General features: G+C 43.1%; 1 pseudogene; it reads right to left on the reverse strand.

Moving 5' to 3' along the window:
• Positions 1–9,351: 9,351 nt before the first annotated feature.
• LOC143408906 (E3 ubiquitin-protein ligase RNF4 pseudogene) lies at positions 9,352–9,919 on the reverse strand (annotated as a pseudogene).
• Positions 9,920–10,210: the final 291 nt, after the last annotated feature.

The following is a 10,210-nucleotide window of genomic DNA, read 5'->3' on the forward strand; positions in this document are numbered from 1 at the left end:
AGATGGAATATGACTAGTAGAAGTAGGTTATGGGGCTATCCTCTTGGGGAGTATATATTGTCCCTGACTCCCCCAACCCTCTGCTTCCCAGCTGCTATAAGCTGAGCAACTTAGGGTATGCCAAACCCTTCCTTCATAATGCTCTGCATCACCATAGGCCCAGAGTAATGGAGTTGGTTCAGCATGTACTGAACTTCTGAAATCATGACCCCAAATAAGCTTTTTGTTCTCTAAGTAATTCTTATCATGTATTTTGGTCACAGTGATAAAAAGCTGGCTAATGCAACTGTATTGGAGTCTAAGAGACTCATTGCATCTGTGGGTGACACAAGAGTGGGACACTGTACCAGCTGAGGCAGGTTAGGTGTGGACAGCAGAATGTATGGCTACTCCTATAATGGGAGGTGACCCTTACCAGGTAGTGGGGTTTCATCAGTCACTGTTGCTATTGGCTCTGTTACTTGTAAGAGTCTTTGGCATTGGCTACACCAATAGTGGTGGGGACCCTGAAGCACTTGTCCTCCAACCAGAGAGTGGTGCAAGCTATGGCGTTTCACAGGGAAGGGTGGGGATAGGAATCACAAGGTCTTGTTAGTAGCACCTGATCAGAAAAAAGCGTGGGAAGGCCAGTGGTGGAAACTAGTAGGCATTTTGGCAGTAGTTGTTAACGTATTCCTCTCTAATGTTACTGTGGGTGCTCCTACTCAGGGGGTGGGGACAACCTCAGGATTCCCCCTGCTGTGTGTATGTAGAGATAGCTGGTGGCTAGGGGTTCTCACTCCTTTCCATTCTTTTCGCTGTAGTGCCCATCAGGGATTGAGTTGGGTTGGGTCAGGGTTGAAGCTGGAAAAAAATTACTTCTAAGGGTCTTCCTTGACTGTACACTGCCAGGAGAGGGTAAGGACTTTTCTCCCTCTGACTTCCAGGTGTAGTAACTTCCAGGGATCTGACAGGAGTGGGTCTCAACTGGAACTGGAAAGAAACTCCTCTCAGTTGAAGTCCACAGGAGCAAGCGAGGATGAACTTATATAGAGCTGGAAAAGGTTTCCCTCTGGACCTTTGTAGGCCATGTACTCTAGGGGCAGATGACAGCTGGAGTTGTGACATTGCTTAAGACGGCCTAGGCATGCCCTTTTGGGGCTAAGCAGCAGTGGGACAGCAGTTCTTTCCCTTCCCTGTTGGTGACAAGCACCATACATGGCATTGGGAGACAGGGTGGTTAGAATTGTGTGGGCAACTGCCCTCAGTTCTGGCCACAGCATGAATCTGCATATGACTGACAATGGCCCTGGTCTCAGAGGGCGGGCTCCACAATGCCCTGCTTCCTGTGGGTGGCACACTCCGTTCCTTCTTGATGGCAATCTCATGTTCTGAAGTGCCGCATGTGCAGTGTGTTTGGGTCAGTCACTCTGCTCAGCCACAATTTGTTTACAAGGCACCTACCTGCTGTGCCAGGGCAGTGAAATATATGTGAGGTCTCAAGGTGGGACAGTGCAGGGCTTTCTGACCCCAGGAGCAATGCCAATTCAGACAGTAGGTCCCTTCTCAAGATGGCTCCCGGCTAAAGCGTCCCAGGGATTTGCTAGGAGATGATAGGAAATTTTTTTCCAGGGCAACTCTGCAGTATTGATTTCAGTTTCCTTATCAGGTGGGGCTACAAGCCTAGCAGTGTTTTTGAGACTTTCTAATAGCTAGGGTTGCAATTTCTGGGCTGATAGAATTTGCTATGGGACTTTCTCTTTCACCATATCCCTGCAGAGGGGAGGCTCCCCTCCCCTAGCTGTGGAGCCAGGCAGCAAGTGCTGGGATATACCTGTTGCTTTGATTTTTCTTTGTGGAGGAACATGTGAGTGCTATAATCCCAGAGGCTTGGGACAAATTGTGGCTGAGCAGAGTGACTCACACTGAGTATGCTGCTCTTCAGAACATGGGAATTGTCATAAAGAAGGAATGGAGTATGCCACCCTCAGGAACAGCTAAGTGTATAGATAGTGGTGATACTTGTTTGGTTTAGTATGAGAATATGATTTAATATTAGTTATAGTCAAGGTACATCAGCACTTCTGTATATTGCTGTCTGAATTCTACCATAGATCCTTGGGAGTATGCAAATGAATATTTGTTTCAGAGGTCACATGTAGAAATAGAAGGACTGTCAAAGGAGAAAACTGAAAAAGAAGGATAAAGGCCGGAGTGCCACTAGGGTAAATATATATATATATATATATATTTGTGTGTGTGTGTGGGGGGGAGAGGGTACGGGGGATGGAACTCAGGGGCACTCAACCACTGAGCCATATCCCCAGCTCTATTTTATATTTTATTTAGAAACAGGGTCTCACTGAGTTGCTTAGCACCTCGCTTTTCCTAAGCCTGGCTTTGAACTTGCGATCCTCCTGCCTCAGCCTCCCAAGCCTCTGGAATTGCAGGCATGCGCCCCTGCTCCCAGGGCGTAAGTCTACATTTAAGAGGATGAGGAAGATAAACCCAAGAGGTTGATGGGAGAACTCAGAGGATTAGCAAGTACAGGATGCGAAGGGAGGAGGAGGATAAAGCATAGATGTGATCCAGAGAACATGAATGGAGGGTCTAATTTGGGGGTGGGGTGGGGTTGTGGGGACAAAAATTCTAATAGAGCCAATGGAGTGGAAATAGGAGCCTAAGGATTAAGAAGTAAGAGGGTCATTAAGACACAGAGGAAGGTGAGCTTGCATGGAAGGCTTTACATGTTTGCAGGCTGATGAGAATGACAGAATTTAAAAGGAAAGGTGGAAAGTCCAAGTGTGAGAGAGGAGAGCCCCTTTTGGAGGTTATAGGACTCGTTGGAGGAAAAATGATGAACCATAGATGCTAATGTGATACTAGATCCTGTTCCTCTCCCTCATTCTCTGGAGAACGGCGAGGAATTCAGTGGTAAAAACACTCTGGTTTGTAAATTTTCTCCAAATCTGAGTTGAATAAGAGGCAATGTTCATTTTTGCTAGGTAACGAGTTGGGGGCCCCTGGTCTCGTGGATGGTGATGTTGCCTGCTGAGGAGAAGTGAAACATTCCAGAATCTTCTTCCCTGCCAGTCGAGCTCTGCTTCAGTTCTATCATCCAGTGGATTATTTTAGGCCGTGTGGGCATGCTAATTTAATTATTGTTGCCCTTGTTGAGAAATGTTCTCTCATGTTCTTGGGCTGAAGAATTGTAATGAAAAGCATGGGTTAGGTTGGCATTTGACTTCATTAAAGTAAGTGCCAGGATTCCAGCATTTAGATCCCATTCCTGGAAAAAACTGAGACCTGTCTGCCAAGTTTGCTCAACTTGCACTAGGCAGCCTTCTATCCACTAGTGGCTGGGCATACATTTCTTTTGCCAACTTGGCCAAAGTGAGCAAATGCACTTTTTTTCCAAGTTGAAGAAAACGGAGCAGACTTTACCCAGATCCCTAGAGAGGGCAGTTCAGCACGTCAACTTGCTGCTCTTACGTGTACCTCTCATCAAACATCAGTGTTAATTATAACTGATTAGGACGAGCTGGGTTTGTTGACAGAATATCTAATGTAACTAATCAACTCCAATTTTTTTCAAAGTTAATTTTGTAAATGTATTCCAACTGAAGCACCATGGGGTAAGAACTTTTCTTGTTAAAGCCCTGTATCTATTAGAAAAAAGAAAGAAGAAAGAAATAGGATATAAACAATTGTACTGCAACTCTCTTATCATGCTTAGACTTGTACCCCCAAAATAAAAATTCCTAGAGACACAGACCGGTCCACAGCAGTTGTAAGGCCATTTGTATAATTTGTATGCTTGTGTCAACTGAAACAGTTGTTTCTCAAATGCCATTGATCTTGGGATTGATTGATCAAGAATTCCTCATTTGGGCTGGTGTGTAGCTCAGCAGTAGAGCACTCACCCAGCATGTGTAAGGCCTGGGGTCCATCCCCAATACTGGGGAAGAAATTCTTACTTGAAGCAATGGGTCTCATCTAAGGTCATTTCCTAAACGTGTCATGTCTAAAAAGTAAGCTTAACATTCAATCCATCTCTATCTGTTGAACAGACATACATATAATGTTTATATTGCGGCATGACAGTATTGATGGTGAGACTTTTGAGCTAACTGTGACGTTTCCATAAGCATAAAACTGGAGCTGGAACCTGAACAATAAGCAGCTTCCCTTAGCAAAGGTAAATATTCTGATCTGACCAAGTAATAGAAAATTAGCTTAAACCTTTTAAATGTCTTTATTAATGCATTGTAGTTCTACATAATAATGGGTTCATGGTGACATATTCATGTAAATAACATGTAAATAACTGTTTGCTCCAACTATTTCCCCAGTACTTTCCCTTTCCGTTTCCTCTTCCATACCCTGTTCCCCTTCCTCTTCTGGTTTTCCTTCTATTTATATATATATATATATATATATATATATATATATATATATATATATATATATATATATATATATTGGTGCATTATAACTCTGCATAGTAGTGGGATTCATTGTGGCATATTTATACATGCGTGTGGCATAATTTGGTTGATGATATTTCCTTGTCCTTCCCCTTTCCCTTCTTCCCTGCCCCTTGACCCCCTACCTCTCCTCTATTTATCTCCCTTCTATTTTCATGAGATCCCCTCTTTTTCCTCTCTAGTTTCCAACAAATGAGAGAAAACACTCAACCCCTGATTTTCCCATTTAGCTTAAAAAAATCAGCTTCAACTTAACTTCTTTTTTAATTCTCCCCAAAGTTAACTCAAATTTTTCTTAGAGATGTGTCTCTCATTTTCACAATTCCATCTGCTTACCCTATCTTGCTATTGGAGTAAGCGCCCCCTTTGGTCGTTCTGAGATTTGAATGGGAAAATTGTTCATTTCTCCCTTTTTTGGGTTAATTGAAATGCCACACCCTAATTTTCAATGACAGGAGATTTTGGTGAAAATGAAAGAACCATTGTTTTATTTGGCATTGAATAACAATTTATATTAAAGGATTTCAAGATATCACTTGCTTGATAGTTCCTTTTTACTAATTTCTACATTTCAAACAATTCCTCCTCTATACATATTTTTTTTTGTGTACAAAAACACAACTTATGATCTCAAATGGTCTTTGAAGCATTTATTTCATATATACTATAGAAAGACCAAGGATTTCTATAGTTAAATTTCAGAAGTTCAACCAAAGTTGGTAAAAAGGCTGTGAAATATGTGAATTTAACCTTTGCCTATTACCATGTAAATCATTTAGTTTCAGAATGTTTGCCCTGGAATGAGTGAAGGTTTGTATTTTCTTCTTGTCAAAATGCCTGTGAACTGGGAGTGAAACAATGATGTTTGCAAATGTCACCTTTAATGCCTGTCTGCTAGATCCCAGGCAGCTGCTTTTATATATTTAAAATTCTGAAACCCCTGGAGGGATGTGACTATAAACAGTACATAAAGTTTTTTTTTTAAATATTTGATGACAATACATAGTGATCAAAGAAAGAGAGATGTGATAACCAATGCTATTTCAGCTTCTCGGATGCTAGAAAGCAAGGAGAATAAGGAAACTACGTTCTTTATTTTGCTATGAAACCATTCGAAAACAAGTTACTGTTGAGATATTTCTTTCAGCATCATCTGAGTTTACAGCATGACTGCGTTTTTCTTTTCTTTCTTTCTTTCTTTCTTTTTTTTTTTTTTTTTTGGGTGGTGGTGGAGATACTAGGGATTGAACTGAAAGGTGCTCTACCACTGAACCACATCCCCAGACCTTTTTATTTTTTATTTTGAGACAGGTTCTTGCTAAATTGCTGAGTCTGGCCTTGAACTTGCAATCCTCTTACCTCAGCCTCCTCAGTGCCTAGGATTATGAATGCATCACTGCACCCAGCCATGACTGAGATTTGAGAGCAGCCTCTTTCAAGAAATAGATGCTTTTGGTTATGAAGGAGCTCTCCGCAGGTCCATGTTTTACCCAAGAATTACCATTATTTTCACATGGTAAAAGTGAGTTATTGCTCTCAAAACAGCAAATGACAGAGGAAAGGTTAAAATTCTTACCACAATGTTGCCTATTTCTCAAGAAAGAATTCTAAAAAATCTGTGAGGTGAACAGAGAGCCTACATCTTGGGAGCAAATTTTTACTCACACATCAGATAGAGCACTAATCTCTAGGGTATATAAAGAACTCAAAAAGCTAAACACCAAAATAACAAATAACCAATCAATAAATGGGCCAAGGACCTGAACAGATACTTCTCAGAAGAGGATATCAATCAATCAACAAATATATGAAAAAAATGTTTATCATCTCTAGCAATTAGAGAAATGCAAATCAAAAGTATTTGAAGATTTCATCTCAATTCAATCAGAATGGCAGCTATTACGAAGACAAACAACAATAAGTGTTGGCGAGGATGTGGGGAAAAAGCTACATTCATACATTGCTGGTGGGACTGCAAATTGGTGCAGCCAATATGGAAATCAGTATGGAGATTCCTTGGAAACCTGGGAATGGAACCTCCATTTGACCCAGTTATCCCTCTCCTCCGTCTATACCCAAAGGACTTAAAAACAGCATACTACAGGGACATAGCCACATCAATGTTTATAGCAGCACAATTCACAATAGCTAAACTGTGGAACCAAACTATATGCCCTTCTATAGATGGATGGATAAAAAAATGTGGTATATATACACAATGGGATATTACTTAGCAATAATAAATTTAAAGAGAATAAAATCATGGCATTTGCAGGTAAATGAAGTTAGAGAAGATAATGCTAAGTGAAGTTAGCCAGTTTCAAAAAACCAAATGCAGAAATGTTTTCTTTGATATAAGGAGGCTGATTCATAGTGGGATAGGGAGAAGGAGCATAGGAGGAATAGATGAACTCTAGATAGGGCAGAGGGGTGGGAGGGGAAGGGAGGGGGCATGGGGTTATCAATGATGGTGGAATGTGATGATCATTATTATCCAAAGTACATGTATAAAGACACAAATTGGTCTGATATACTTTGTATACAAAAAAATATGAAAATTGTGTTCTATATGTGTAATAAGAATTGTAATGCATTCTGCTGTCATATATATAAATAAAAAATATAAAAAAAAAACAAATTGTAGTAAAACATAAAAAAGAATTCTAATCTGCTTTGCATACATTTAACTTTAATAAACATCCTTATTTTCTTTTGTCCAAATTAATGGTTTTATTTACATCTTTAACACTAGCCTAGGAGTCCAAAACAGACTGATGTCCATGGATACAGTCTAAATGTAACAAAGAAAGAGCTGAATTACGTACAATGAGGAAAAGGACTTTGGCCCCCACACCAGTCTTTTCCTAATTAGCAGTTTCTCATTAGCAGAAACTACACAAACTTTTTTTCCCCAATTTAATTTAGGATGAAGTAATGCAACTTTTATAAACCATCACATAAGTCGTGTATTAAGGATGAAATACAAAGAACATTTTAAATGGGTGTCACATCTATGGGTTGACAGCTTCGCGGTCACCTTGACCCTTGAAGTCTGATGTCACTACAACCTAACAAAGAGCACTTCCATGAGCCCAGAGGGGACTTCATGGCCATGATGTCTAGCGGGAGGTGGGCATGCAGCCCTATGGTCAGCACAGAAGCTACCACCCTCTTAAACTCCATGAGGAAAATCATGACTCTCATTCAAACTACCTGCAAGTGAGCCAGGCTGAGAAGTCAGAGGGAGGAATGAACCCTTTCCTTCACATAGAAGAAGGACACTCCTTCAGCTCCATCTAAAGTGAACACTGTGTGGAGTCCTTCAGGAGAGGGCACTGAAGGTCAGTTACCGCTAGCAAAGCCAGAAAGGCCCCTTTCCCACCAGGAAGGCTATTGGTTTGGCTTGAAGCCTCTGAAGGAGGATGTGGCAGCAGAGGATGGCCTATACTGCATGTGAGACCCCATCCCTGCTCGCACTGCCAGTGTCTCAGGGACAGTCTGGATCACCTTGTTGCCTCCCAGAGAACCCGAGGCCCCCCCTCTATGGTTGTCATCAGGCCCTTGCAGAGAAAGAGCCACCACCATGCTCTGACAACCAAACCTACAGAACAGTCAAAAGCCCAGAGGATCACAGCCCAGCTGGCCAGAAGAGCAGCTTCTGAAGTAAGTATTGACAGTGGGCGAGGGTGAGAAGCCAAGTCAGGACCAGGTGTGGTGGGCCAACGTCTTTGAAACAGGGGCGCCAGCGACGTGGGCAAAAGCATGGAAGTGAGTGGTTGATAAGACTACAATTACTGCCTCCTCCTCCTGGTATCTACGCTTGGACAGACGTAGGCAGTAGGAACTGAGGAACTGAGGACTAGAGGGTACATGGCCAACTCAGGATGGATTTTATCAGAAAAGAGAGGACACCCAAATATGTGCCTGCTCTGTTGAACCTGGAATGTCCTGTGCCAGGTGGAGAACTTTGGAGCACAGGTGAGGTTCCTGAGAACAGTTGGTGAGCAGAGACAGGATGGGATGGGCACTGCTCCACAGGTGACATAAGGGCTCTGAGGAGGACACTAGCAGTGCTACATCTCCTGGGCTACTATGAAGTAGTAAAGAACGGGCTTTGTTGCACTTTTGTTTTTAGAAACAGGGGATTGCTCTGCAGAGGTTCCTGATTTGCCGAAAACACTGTAGATCAATTACAAGGTGCAGGCAGAATCCCAGGTCACCTCTGACCCTCAAGGGGTTGGAGGGAGGTCCAGGGGTTGGGATTTCCAGGGAGTCACTGCTGCACCTGGAACTCTTTGGCCAAGTGGACTGTGTCTGGCTCGGTTACTGTGTGGTAGACAGACTGGTCAACTGACAGGTGCCTGGGAAGGTTGTGCGCCTGGGAGAGATGGGGCAAGCTTTCCAGACAGGGAAACTTCTTGGCGAATGTAGACCCAGAAAAGCTGGAACCATAATTTAACTCCAATTTCCTGACCCTTTCTCTTACTCTGGGATGAAACTACCCCAGAGGAGCAGAGATATGGAGCCAGATGGGGAGGGCCCCTGGTCCAGCTCCAGAGCATCAAAGGAGATTACAAAAGGATCTAAGTGGGGATTGGAAACAAAAGAGAAGTTTATATATCAGATGTTGGTTTTGAAACAGTCTTTTTTTTTAACATTTTTTTTTTTAGTTTTAGGTGGACATAATTTCTTTTTATTTTACACTTATGTGGTGCTGAGGATCGAACCCAGTGCCTCATGCATGCTAGGCGAGTACTCTACCACTGAGTCACCACCCCAGCCCTTGAAACAGTCTTTTTGAGCTCAGGAAATTGGAGGCAGATACCAGGTGAAGAGCCCAGCCTGGCTGTCTGTCCATCTGTCTCTCCTGAGCAGCTCTGAAACTTCATATATAAATGGGGTGGTACTGTTTGTGGTTCATCTTTTTCCTACATGTTGGGCAAGTATTAGCATTCTTTAGGGAATCACGGAGACCCTGGTTACAGAAGACATGGCCACACTCTGTGGAGACAATGAGACGTCCGTCGTGCACAGTCTCTGAGTATCTGCATGCAGATGGGACAACTGACAGTACCAGAGGGCCTGAGCCCTGTGGCCCTTTCCTCCTTGGTGTTTCTGGGAGTGCGGGTGGTCCCATACACATCTCTGTCCCTGGACAACTCCTTGTCATCACTGCCCACCACACAGCTGTTTGCATGGTCTCACGCAGCCTCCTGCGTTCCTCCTGGGCCTTCTCCTTTCGTCAACAATCACAGCAGAGTCATTGTGAGTCACGTCCACCACCGCAGGCTCCAAAGATTCACAGGTGAGGTCCACGCTTTCTTCTCCAGCAGTTTCCACGAGTTCTGTGGGTTCTGCTTCCAAGGAAATCTCAGAGGTGGAGGCTGCTTCCTGGGTTCTCTTCTGGGTTTGTCTAGAGCTTACTTTCCACCACAACGCTTTCTTGTACTCATTATGCTCCTTGGCTCCAACCTACAGAAAGGGACGTGATCCCTACCCAGGTTTGTAGTAAAGCAGAATATTCAACCTCTCATGCCTGCTGGTTACTTATCCTCTGGCTTACAAAGAATTGGGAGCCAGGCAGATTTCAGTATCTTTGAGCCCTGCCCAGGGTTGGGCTAGTCCAGCAGGTGCTACCGCCAACACACTAGCGCGAGGAAGCACCTTTGCAAGCCCATAAGGAGACCCGCTCAAGCAAGACTCCCTCAATAAACATCTTATTAGGGAATAAATTTTATGAATGT

The sequence above is a fragment of the Callospermophilus lateralis genome, chromosome 10, assembly GCF_048772815.1.
Source record: "Callospermophilus lateralis isolate mCalLat2 chromosome 10, mCalLat2.hap1, whole genome shotgun sequence".
Classification (NCBI taxonomy): domain Eukaryota; kingdom Metazoa; phylum Chordata; class Mammalia; order Rodentia; family Sciuridae; genus Callospermophilus; species Callospermophilus lateralis.